We start from the raw sequence: 12,867 nt of genomic DNA, 5'->3' as shown, positions 1-12,867 counted from the left end.
GGAGCCACACCAGGCAGTGCACCGGCTCCACTCTGTCTGCTCCCAGAAGAAACAGACCCTGATCAAGGAAGGTCCTTGGGATTTTCCCCATCATGCTGTGCATGGGCTTGGGAACAAAAGTCAGCCATAGCTAAAGGAAGCACGAGGAGCGCTCGGAGGGTGAGCCTGCGGCCACGTGGGTCTCCAATGTGAGAAAGAGATGAAGGAGAGGAGGATGGTGTGGTTTCAGTGTGCCCCGCCCAGAACGCAGGTGGAAATTCAGTCTCCATTGGGAGGCATTGGGAGGTGGGACCAGGAGGTGGGACCTTGAAGAGGTGATTAGGTCACAAAGGCACAGACAGCCTAATGGGTGGGTTGATCCATGGGTTAAGGGGTTATCTGGGGAGGGGCCTGTTACATAACCAGTTGGCTGTCTCTGGTATGGCACCCCTTGCCATGTGGTGACCCCAGGGCTCTGTGGTCCCCACCAGCAAGAAGGTCTGCCCTAGCCGCAGCCCCTTGACCTTGGACTTGCCAGAATTCCAGAGCTGTAAGAATCACACTTCTTTTCTTTATATGTTATCCAGTCTCTGCTATTCTGTTATGGCAGCAGAAAAACCGACCAAGCCCAGGAACCCTGATGAAGATGGTGCCAGCAAGGGAGAGGTGGGGTGGCCAGCAGCATGCTGCGGGGTGGGGATGGGCCTTGTGTTGGTTTTGACCATAGCCATGATCATTTCTGGTTCCTGTTCACACAGAGTCCGGCCTCACAGGAGAGAGGGCCGGCCCCCTGCAGCATGTGTGAGGGCCAGGCTGCGCTTCCTGTGCTAGGCCCTCTCACGAGGATCCAGAATGGAACTGATCATTCCCCACTCGTTTCAGGCGAGTTTGAGAGCCAGTAGTGACATTAGCTCCATGAATTTGGGCTGCGTCTCATTTTGTGTCAGGTGTGGGGTTTTGATTTGTATGAATGGACCTGCAGCAGGCTGTTTGCTGTAGTGTAGCCAGCACAGGCCGGGGAGAAACTGGTGCAGTCTGGGAGGGAGAAGCAGTCTTCTCAATGCTGTCGTGCAACGGTTTTCCTCATAGCTTCTAAGGTATGGAGTATCCTTGGCTTTCAAAAGAAATAAGGCCTCTTTTGGGTAACAGTGATGCATTTTTATTGTAAACAATTCAATTATACATGAAGCACAAGAAAAAAGTGCTTTTAAGAAGCCTCCCACGGGGCCGGCTCTGTGGCTCACTTGGTTAATCTTCTGCCTGCGATGCCGGCATCCCATATGGGCGCTGGGTTCTAGTCCTGGCTGCTCCTCTTCCAGTCCAGCTCTCTGCTGTGGCCTGGGATAGCAGTGGAAGATGGCCCAAGTGCTCGGGCCCTGCACCCACATGGGAGACCTGGAAAAAGCACCTGGCTCCTGGCTTCGGATTGGCGCAGCTCCAGCTGTTGCAGCCATTTGGAGAGTGAACCAATGGAAGGAAGACCTTTCTCTCTCTCTCACTGTCTGTAAGTTCTACCTGTCAAAAAAAAAAAAAAATCCTCCCACATTCTATCACACAGGCACAGCCCCTGGTGACATTTGGTGAATGTCATTTCAGATGATGAGAAGTTTCTGCTCAGGCAGGCAGGGGCAGGCAGCTGGGTCAGCCCAGGGGCATGGGTTTCCACTTCCTGCACACAAAGCTGTACTGCTCCCCACTGGCCCTGCTTAGCACCAGCACACTCTGCAACCCCTGTCTGTCTGCAGCGTCTCCAAGAGGACATCTGGGCCACCCCAGCGCTGGCCTCACTGTCCCCCACCTCTCTGGCAGCGACTCCTTGGTTGCCTCCTGCTGAACCACCAGCAGGTTGGGGGCCTCGGTAGTCACAGCCCCCTAACGGGAACCAGAGAGCTGCCTGCCTTGGGCTTGAGCTGGACTGTGGTCATTTCCTGGGCCGGCTGTAGCTGGACCTCACTCACTTCCTGTGGCCCTGTATGCCCACCCTTATGTCCTGCAGAGCAGTCAGGCTCTGCCCTCCGCCAGCCCCTGCGCTGCCGCTGCTGTGTGTATTTTGGGAGACGCATGGATAGCCAGAATGATTTTAGGAAAATGACCCCATGCACCTTATTTTATCTTAGAAATAAGTTACTTTAAAAAAGATTTATTTATTTATTTGAAAGTTAGAGTGACAGAGAGAGAGAGAGAGCTCTTCCATCTGCTGGTTCTCTCCCCAGATGGCTGCAATGGCCGGGGTCGGGCCAGGCAGAAACCTGGAGCCAGGAGCTTCATCCAGGTCTCTCATGTGGATGGCAGGGACCCAAGTCTTGGGCCATCTTCCTCTGCTTTCCCAGGCGCATTAGCAAGGAGCTGGATTGGAAGTGGAGCAGCTGGGACTCAAACTGATGCCCATATGGGATGCCAGCACTGGCAGGCTGCAACTGAACGCATTGCACCGCAATGTTGGCCTTCGGTTTTTAAAAATGTTAATTCACAAGTAAGAAACAAAACTGAATTCACTTTGCTATGTATTTTCTATAGGATTTTAAAGCTTTTATTACATTTTTAAAAATTTGACATTAAAATAGAGGAGCATTTTTCAACAGATACATCCGAGTTGTCCGTATTGATGAGGTGTGATGTGGTGTTTGTAAAGTGATCTATCAGCGCCAGTGTCTGTGGAGCCACAGGACAGGAAAGAGCATCCCTGGGTCACACGCTGCAGCTTCCACTTCCAGTTAGGTCTCTGGCAGGTTGCTGGGCTCAGGTCTTAACCACAGAACTCCAGGGGCAAAGGCTTCCACTGCCTTTCCTTAGGTGTCCACCGCTTAGTCATCCTTTTGGTTTTTATGATTTAAAAAAAAATTCAGTAGAGTTCAAATTGCTCAGAATCAAAATGGTTTTTCTTTTCAGGACTTCCAAGCTGAAACATTTGCAGTTTTCACATTTGGTCCATCTTTGTGACGGACTGAGATGCTGTCGTGAAAAGAGAGTGGGTGTTTTGTGGCAGAGGTTGGACAGTGAGCAAATGAATGGAATCACGTGCAGGTGTATCGGGGTCAGAGGCTGGCTGCCTGGGCCTCTTAAAGATAAGCATTCCACCACGAAATGCTTTACAGGCACCTGTTACGGTGGCGGCACAACGGCCAGGTGACCCCCGAGTGCATCTGTGTTCCACGCGGCATTTCAGAACAGATGAGTAGTGCGTCTTCAGGCAAAGTTGCCATGTCCTTGTTCTGTGATTTGGAGGGTTCCAGAAAGAGATGAGATGTCTATAGGAACAAAACATAGCCTACACAGAGGCAGCGCATGGACACTGCCAGTGCCTCCGTTTGTTACTCAGGCCCTTTGGAAAGAAGCTGTTTTATATTTCTGGTTCTCCAGGACAGAGGGCCAACAGATAGGAGGTCCGAACTGTATTCAGTGTGGTGGTTCAGAATTGGAGGAAGAGGACAGTCAACTGCATGCTATTCCTCTCTCTCTCTCTCTCTGTCTCTCTTTCAAAGATTTATTTATTTACTTGAGAGGCAGAGTTACACAGAGAGGGAGAGATGGAAGAAAGGTCTTCCATCTGCTGGTTCACTCCCAAGGTGGCTGCAATGGCTAGAGCTGTGCTGATCTGAAGCCAGGAGCCAGGGACTTCCTCTGCTCTCCCACATGGATGCAGTGGCCCAAGCACTTGGGCCATCTTCTGCTTTCCCAGGTGCATTAGCAGGTAGCTGGATTGGAAGAGGAGCAGCTGGGACTAGAACAGGCACACATACGGGATGCCCATGCCACAGGCAAAAGCTTAACCTGCTATGCCACAGTACTGGCCCCTGAATGCTGTTTCCAAATAGTATCTGTATATAGGGACTGACAAAGGCACTTCAAAAAATGAGAGTGGAATTGCAAGTTTATTTTGGTTCCAAATATTTTGAAATCCTTGCTTATTATAGGTCTGCAAAAAATTCACAGAAAATGTATTATGAAAAAGCTACTCATGAATAGATTTTATTTTGCACCAAAATAAACTAACCTTTTAGCTTCACTTTACACAAACTTTTTTTTTAAGATTTATTATCTGTTTGAAAGGCAGAGTGATTTAGAGGGAGACGGAAAAGAGACGGGGTTCCATTCACTGCTTTATCCCCCAAATGACTCCAGTTTTCCCAATTGAAAAAAAAATCAACACAGTGCTTTAATTTAAGCTGAGGTTTTAATTTAGAATTCAAAATATAGGCTTCAAGAAGTTGGTAAAAATCCTTTTTACTTATTTGACAGGTAGAGTTAGATGGTGAGAGAGAGAGACAGAGAGAAAGGTCTTCCTTCTGCTGGTTCACCCCCCAAATGGCTGGTATGACCAGAGCTATGCTGATCCAAAGCCAGGAGTCAGGTGCTTCCTGCTAGTCTCCCATGAGGGTGCAGGGCCCAAGCACTTGGGCCATCCTCCACTGCCTTCCCGGGCCACAGCAGAGAGCTGGACTGGAAGAGGAGCAACTGGGACTAGAACCCAGAGTGTTGGCGCCGCAGGTGGAGGATTAGCCAAGTGAGCCACGGCACCGGCCCGTTGGTAAAATCTTTAAAATTGAATGCAGGTGGTTTTTTCCTTGTATGTTCATATGCTTGCTTTTCATTGTCTTTTCAGAGGAGAATATAAATCGAAGAAGTTAGGATGCTGTAATGTAAACTCTCACAGGTTCCTTCCCTCTGCTGGCCTCTGGTTGCCAATTGTTTATTTTCCTGTTTTATAGGAGTATAGGGTTGGACTCTGACATGAGCCGTGTTGGTCATCTGTTTCAGACCCTCCATTTTATAGGCAAAGACACAGTAATCAAAAGGTGCAGTTCCCCTTGCTTGGGTCGTTGGCGAGTCAAGAGCAGGTCCAGGGCTTCCGCTGCCATTGTGCTGCTGATCTCGCCTCCCCTCCACCCTATTCCCCCATCTTGTTTTTCTAAAGCCTGGAGATAATGTTTTAGGTTCACTAACATTTTTGCAGTTCTGAGTTGCTGACTACATACTTGTTCATTTACATGTGCCCAGCTGTGGTTAAAATGTTTCCATTGCTTTCTCCTACCCTCAAACTACACAGTTAGAGTCTAATTCCATTTTTGGATAAAGTCCATAGCCACAAATACTTTTAATTAAAATCTCATTTAGTTTGTTCCATTATTGATTGTATCAGAAGTCTGCTCTGGCTCTGGGAATAGAGAGCTGATGAGACACAATTCCTGCCTCTGAGGACCCTTCAGTTTCTGGATCCAGGCGGTGGTGTGTGTGTGTGTGTGCGTGCGTGTGCGTGCGTGCGCGTGCGTGTGTGTGCACTAATTCAGTGTACTGCCGGATGGCCCAGCGTGTTGTGTGCAGATCTGCCCTGCGGTGCTGAGGAACGGCTACCAGTCTCTGCCTGTTTCTACTTAGACTTCAGAATCGCCAGCTCTCCAGGAGACACGGCCATTTAGCATCATCGTCTTCCTCCTGCTGTGGAGATCTTGCCGCCTTGGTTGCAATGAAGTCACCTTCATTTGAGTGACATAGTTGTTATTAATTTTTTAAAGATTTATTTATTTAGTAATTAGAAAGGCAGAGTTTACAGAGAGGCAGAGACAGAGAGGTCTTCTATCTGCTGGTTTACTCCCCAGTTGGCTGCAGTGGCCGGATCTGTGCTGATCCAGAGCCAGGAGCTTCCTCCAGGAGCTTCCTTCCATGTGGGTGCAGGGGCCCAAGCACTTGGGTCATCTTCTACTGCTTTCCCAGGTTGTAGCAGAGAGCTGGATGGGAAGTGGAGTGGTGGGATACCGGCACTGCAGGCCGTGGCCTCACCTGCTTTGCCATGGCACTGGCCCCCATGATTGTTATTCAGCACCTCGGTGTGAGCCCAGGGAGAATGCGTTGGCCTATCCCACAATACCGAGAGCTGAACCTCATTTATCACTTTCACCTTCAAGACAGGTGGCCCTCCGCCTCCTCCCTCCTTCCAGCTTCCTTTACCTGCTGACCCCAGACCCTCCTGAGAAGGCGAGCTGTGTTTCAGCTAGGTCGCTTCTGTAAGAGGAGTGCCAAGACACTGTGACTTAAGCCGGGCTTTAGAAAGCTCTCCAAATCTCCAAGTCCAAGTCTCCACCTCTGGCATGCCACCAAGACAGCCGGGGTGGTTTAGTTAATGGAGATGGGAGAAGGAAAACAGGTCCCCACAGCTGGGTGGGAGTGCTATTGCAGGACTGAAATGAGTTCGCCCTTGGTTTGTTTCCTTCCCATCGTCCTTGGGGCCCAATGAACGGCTCCCTGGGTTGCCTTTCTCTGTTGCCACGTACAGAGACTCTGAGAATTACTGCAGCATCGTTTGCTGAGTCGTCAGCTCATGCAAGCAGCTCAAGTCTGGTCCTTGGCGGCTTTCCCTTTAGCCCTGCGTGGTTCATGTTACAGTCGGGCTGTTGAGGTGTGTATGTGGTGGGGAGGAGGCGGGTGCAGGGCCTCCCAGGGTTCTTCCCCATTTGACAGCTGTTGTTACCTGAAATGCTACCGTGTGTTTGTCCAGTTCACCACCGTATTGCTTCTTATTCAAAAATCAAACCTCCTTCATTCAGCAAATACTAGTTAACAACCTTCTCTGAGCAAGTGAAGTCGATAGGGCAGGGAGGAAAGCAGGATGAGGCAAAACTGTGGGGAGGTGCATAGTTGCCGGGTCGTCCTGGGCTGTCTCACTCTGCTAAGCACTCTGATCTTCAGCATAGCCGTGGGAAACCACAAGAGGGTTTCAAGCAGGAGAGCGCCACACCATGGTCATGTCTGCAGCCCAAAAGATAACTTGGGTGGCTTGGGTGGGATGAATGAGAGCAAGAATAAATGGGGACCACCAAGAGGGTACTGCACCTGTCCAGAAAAAAGGAAGAGGCAGAGAAAGAGATCTTCTATCTGCTGGTTTACTCCCTAGATGCCTCTGATAACTAGGTCTGGGCTAGGCCAAAACCAGGAGCCAGGAACTCCATCCAGGTTTCCCAGTTACTGAGCCATCGTCTGCTGCCTCAGGCACGTCAGCAGGAAGCTGGTTTGGAAACGGAGCAGCTGGGATTCTAACTGGCACTCTGATACAGGATGTGGTGTCCCATGCAGCAGCCTGCCCTGCTGCACCACAATGCCCGCCCCATTATTATTTTTTTTTTTCAGAAAATGATCTGGTGAAATATGTAGGAATATCACATTAGTAGCACATCAACTACTTTCCTGTCACTGAGAAGAAGATGTCTCAATAAGGTTCAATTTATTATTGATTTTTATGGCGTTCATGATGTGTTATGCTGTGGTCATCTACCTGATGGGATTATATAACAAAATACAGTTTATGATGTTGTCTTCAGTTGTATATTTTGGTGCCTATCCTAATTGGGATGCTTTTGGGCATGAAGTAATCACGTTTTGCTAAGGTATCCTTTGTTCAAGGCTCTCAACTTGTTTTATGGACAGGTAACCACTACCATGGACTCTTTTTTTTTTTTTTTTCCTTTTTAAATAGATGAAAGGAATTGAAGCACTGAGAGGAGAAAGGCTTGCCTAAGTTTGTGCTGTGAGTCAGCGGCCAGGGAGCCGTGGAGCCTGGCCCCCGTGTAGCCGCAGGCCGGCTCCGCTGATGTCGCTGTGTCCAGCATCTTTGCTCCTTTCCTGCTCGCTGTCCTCCTCTGTGTCTGAGAACGCCGTTCTCCTTACTGATTTTACTGCTTCTAATTTGCTAAGCACCGCTCGACTTTCAGTTTCTTCTCTCCTTTCTTTTGGTTAGGAGTGCTTGCTTTACAGAGCTCTGTTCTCTTAGTTTGAAATTTTTTTTTCCTCTTTGTAAAAGTCATCTTGGCGATGACCTTTTCTGTGTCTGTCGCAGTTCAAGCTGGTGGAAGGAATGGAGACCTGGGGGTTAAGGTCCTGCTCGGCTGTTAATCCACCTGCCAGTCTTAGCCTCTCTGATCCCAATATTCTTATCACAAAAATGAGACCATCAATAGTTTTCGCCATAATTTACAGTTGTTGTGGGTTAATGTACATAGGTGAACTTTGTAATTTGTATGTAATATACATGCATGAGGTATGTGATACATGTACAAAAGGCATGTAATGTACATCTGTATGCAGTGCATACCCTTGAGCCATATAAACTGCAGGCAGCAAACACGCATAATCCGTGTAATCTGCAAGGAGTCCACATGACGAGCTCTGCAATTGCATGCATGAGTTGCAGTCTGTAGACTGCTGTGTGAGAATGAGGTCAGAGGGTGATGATGGCTGTGAACACCCCCAGTCTTTCCCACAGGGAGAGAGCCCACGGGTCTGGACAAGGAGGAGGCCTAGGAAGTTGTTGGAAGTCACGAGGGTTGGATGAAAAAACTCTGGCCTGAAAGGCGTACTCTGTCTCCAGGTGAGTTCAGAGAGAAGCCCTGACGGCAGGAGTTTACGTTTTGTAGACACACTCCCCATCAAGGTCAGTCTGCATTTACACTGGTCGCTGTGGTTACCAGGCTGAAGTGCAAATCCTGCCTCTGCCTTCTGCTCCCCAGCCTCGCAGTCCTCAGCTTTCACAGCTGTGACCAAAGTCAAGCCTGACCCCTGAGAGGGAGAGCTGAAGTGGGTCATCTGAGCTTTATACACTGAAGTACACAGTGGGACTGCAGTTAAAATGCATTTGTGTGTGTGTGTGTGTGTGGGAATGCTTCATTTGAGTCAGGCTTATATTTCTCTGTGTTCTGGCTTTGGATGCCATTTTCTGGGAAGAAAATATATATTCGGTAATGTGCTCTAAAGTTATAGACTTTGTTTAGTATCTCTGGTGTCTTTGAAATTCTCACTTTTCTGTGAAAGTCACATTCTAAATGCAGTATACAATGCATTTGTTTTTGGTATATTTTATTCTTGTTTTGTTATCTGTTGGGCACTATTTCCCTCTGTGGCAGTTACCAGAACATTCCGTGTGTCACATTATGCTGTAGTGGTTGGGGCGTAAGGCCAAGCAGGGCACAGAGAGCTGGGCTCAGACTTCTCTGGGAGAAGTCTGACTTGGCCTTGTTTCCCGCCAGCAGGTACGAGCCATCCTCGCATGCCTTTGGCTGGACCTCATTCCCATTCTTTCCCTTCCCTCTGTCTGTCTTGCCTGTTCTATCATGGATATGGCTTTTTCTTCCTGTCTCCATTTGTTCTCTCTTTTCTCCTCCCAGAATTACAGGAGAGGCTGGGGAGAGGGTGAAAGTGGCTGGAGGAGCAGAACCGTTCCAGTGAGTTGTCCTGCTTTGCACACTGAGCTGCGTCCTAACAAGTCAGTTAAGGGATGCATTCTCACAAAATATGCATTGGTCAAAAAGAAAAAAGCAAAGGAAGAGGCAGCTTTGCATGATGGCCAAGGCTTCAGGGTCTAGAGCTCCCCAGCCTGGGCTTGAGTCTTGGCTGTGCACAGGGTGACTCTGGGAAGGTGTGACATTTGTGCAGAGCACACTTAATTCTGCGGGGCACTGCAAGCACTCAGTTAAGGCTGACTGTTGTTCCTGCTGCTGTAGGAAGAGGACCCCCAGAAGGGTGTGCAGCATGTTTGGGTCTTCAAGCCGTTAGCTAAGGGACAGCCTGCAACCTACACTGTCCGTGCAGCAGCTGTGGCCCTAAGGCTTGAGGTCCGGCCTGGGAACTTGAGTGGTCTGTGGATTAGACACTTGTGACTCCATTGCTGTGGACTCAGTCTCCAGTCTATGTCCTGGTATTTTACAGAGATGATACATTGTCTGTCTCTGTCTCTGGCTCTGGCTTTGCTCTCCTTTGGTTCATTGTTAGTAGGCAGGATAATGGCCCTCTAAAGATGTCCAAGCCCTAATGCCTGCAACTTGCGAACGGCTACGTCACCCGTGAAGGGGAATGAAAGTTGCGGATAGAATTAAAGTTGCTCAGAAGGCCTCAAAATGGGGGAGATGATGCTGAATTAGTCAGGTAGGCCCAGTGTACCCGCAAGTGTCTTCAAAAGTAGAGAGGGAGGTGGGAGAGTAGTTGGTGTTGGAGAAGGAGATGGGATGGAGGCCGAGAGATGAGATCGCTGACTTTGAAGGTGGATGGGGAGCACAAGCTGAGGAGCGTGGGCAGCCCCTGGAAGCTGGCCAAGGCAAGGGCATGGAAGGAGCAGAGCCCCGGCCACCTGGGACTTCGGCCCTGCAGCAGGCTTCTGAAGCAGCAACTGTGGGTGGCACCTTTGTGTTGTTTTCAGCCACCATGCTGATGGTAGTTTGTTACAGCAACAGTAGGAAATCGCTTCACGTGTGAGTGTGTGGCCGAGTTGTGTGCATGAGTGTGTGTGTGTGTGTGTGTGTGTTTTGCACAGAATAGGGACTCTAGTGGCTGACTTTGCTAAAGATTAAATTAAGGTAGATGTAATATTTTCCATGTCAGTAATAAAAAAATTCTCAATACACATATTTAATAGGCATCTTTAAGTATAACAGCAGAGATGTGTATAGTGACTGTAGTTCAAAAACCCTCAATTAGCCAATTTATAGACGATTTTTATTATTTGAAAGTTTTGATTTTGATTTATCTGATCTACCTCGCAAAATTTTTGGGATTTCAGTCACATTTAATTGAACATTTCCCAAGTAGTTTTTATTGAAAAGGGTAAAATCACATAGACTCCAGGCTGTTTCGGAGGCCTGGGACGTGTGACTGGGACAGGCTTGAACGTGTGGCCTTCATGTAGAACTCAAGATTTTGTTGCCCCTCGCCTCAGCCTGTCCGTGGCTCTGGAACTCCTCCACGGCCCTTCCTTCCTGACAGAGCTCCCAGGCCACGGCTCTCTTCATCACTGATTGCTGTGTACAACACAGGCTCAGATCATTGGCATGAAGAGAAGCCGCCATACCTGGGACACCTCCATCAAATGCCCTTCCACTGAGCCAGGCCCCTAACTGGGACGCTGGGCCTCGGCCGGCAGTCTACGCCCACTGGGCCTTCTGTTCTGCGTGGGTGAGCTCCACACACCCTCTTGGCTCTTCACTCTGGGGCCGCAAGCACATACCTGTTTTGTGCTTTTCCCCCTCCTTCTTCCAGTGTGTTCCCTGAATTCACAGAGCATCTTCTGTCTAAACCTAATGTATTTGCTTTCGCTTCTGGTCACCACCCATACCCTCAACCATTTTTGGCCTCTCTTAAAAGGGATCCTGAGCTGAGGTGGAGTTTGAATATTCCATCCTATCACCTTGTGTCCTGTCCATCTTGGGATAGATGGAAATCAGAAGGTCCACTGTGGCTTTAGCAACCTGCAATGAAGCTACAACTTACCCCTTGGAAAGTGGCTGTCTGGCAGCCATTGCTTCTCATTGGCCAGCTTCTTCCTATTGGCTGCCAAAGACCATGAAGATTGATGTGGAACATCCTTTCCAACTGAGTTCCACAGCATTCTGGAAAATAGAAGGGTTGGGCCTGCAGGTGGTTTTTACCTTGTGCCATTGTATGACTCAGCTTTCTATTAAAAAGAAAAGTTCCATCCTCAGTCTTGTGCTTTTATTAGTTACCAGCGTGACTGTCACTGTCAGTTAGCTCAAATTAATTCATTTGCTCTAGTATGATTGTTTTGCCAATTGAATGTAAGCTTCCCAAAGCAGCGTAATGAAATCTTACAAACAGCATTCCTGGGTGCCAGGCATGCTTTTAGAGCTTGGCATGCACTAATTGACATCATCATTTCAACCTATGAAGTAGATGCTATTAATAGCCCCGTTTTACAGATGTGGAACGAGATAGAGAGATTAAGTAACTTTGCCAAGATCCCTCAGCAGGTAGCTGGGCTGGGACTCAGACCCTGCTGGTCTATATCTGGTTGTGAATCAGTACATAATTCTGTTTCTTGACCAGAGAAGGCCAGTGTTCTTTTCTAGCTTTTTCTAATGCCTAAAGAGGGGCCACTTGTTCTGAACTAGAGGGAAGCCCCATCTTGGGCTGAATTTCTCTTACCCTGTGTAGATGGTTGTAGAGGACTCCCTATCCCCCTCCATATGGAAGAGTCGTAAGGTCTTGTCTGGGCAACAAGCACTTATCAGTGTGAGATAAGTGTTTTTGGCTCATTTTTCACTGATCCATGGGAAAAAATAACTATGTCTGCCTCCTTCACTGCTCAGGAGACACCCCTGCCCCCACCTCCATCCCGCCAACCTGCCGACATCGCCTCTGTGGCTGTAGAGAGAAGTCTCTCTGGGAAAGCAAATAAAGCCACAACAGACCATTGAAGAGGACTCTGGATGGAGCTAGAGGGTGACAGTTCAGAACTGGGTCTGGGCTCTCTCTAGGTCTTCTGGGTCAGTACAGGGGCCTCCCCGGGGGTCACAGACTCCAAGTGGGTGGGTATGGCCTTCTCTGGGATGACTCTCGGGCACCTGCTGGCCCCCATGTGCCTCCCCATAAGGAGCTGTGGTATCAGAACTTTTTGTTCCTGGCTTAGAAGAAGGCTCTATTTATTTATTTATTTATTTATTTATTTATTTATTTATTTTTTGAGAAACACAGATAAGGGAGCCTGAAACCTACTTTCTTCTAGACATTAGTAAGAGAACCTATTGCCTGAGATGTTTTCTCCAGGTGCTACCTGTATGGTCCTCTTGATTATTATGTTGTTCTAGTCAAGAGGACAGAGGGTGAGAATGAGAGGGCATTCGGAAATTTTGCTACTGTGGGAGCTTTTTTGTGTGTGATGTTCAGAAACATTGGAATATGAAATCTGATGTGCATGTGAGTGGTGACTTATAGCTTAAATGTGTCACCTAAGAAAATCCTCCAGTTATGATCACCAAAAAATGTAATTCCAACTAGAATAAACCTTTTCAGTGCGGCCAAATAGGGCTGTTCCTGTTTGAACTGCGTGCGTGGGCTGTTCCCACGAAGCTTGTGAGTCATGCATGAGCACCTTGGCCAGATGATCCCAGCCAA

This window comes from Oryctolagus cuniculus, chromosome 17 (assembly GCF_964237555.1).
Source record: "Oryctolagus cuniculus chromosome 17, mOryCun1.1, whole genome shotgun sequence".
Classification (NCBI taxonomy): Eukaryota; Metazoa; Chordata; class Mammalia; order Lagomorpha; family Leporidae; genus Oryctolagus; species Oryctolagus cuniculus.
The sequence above is the reverse complement of the archived record's forward strand: the minus strand, read 5'-3'. Positions refer to the sequence as shown.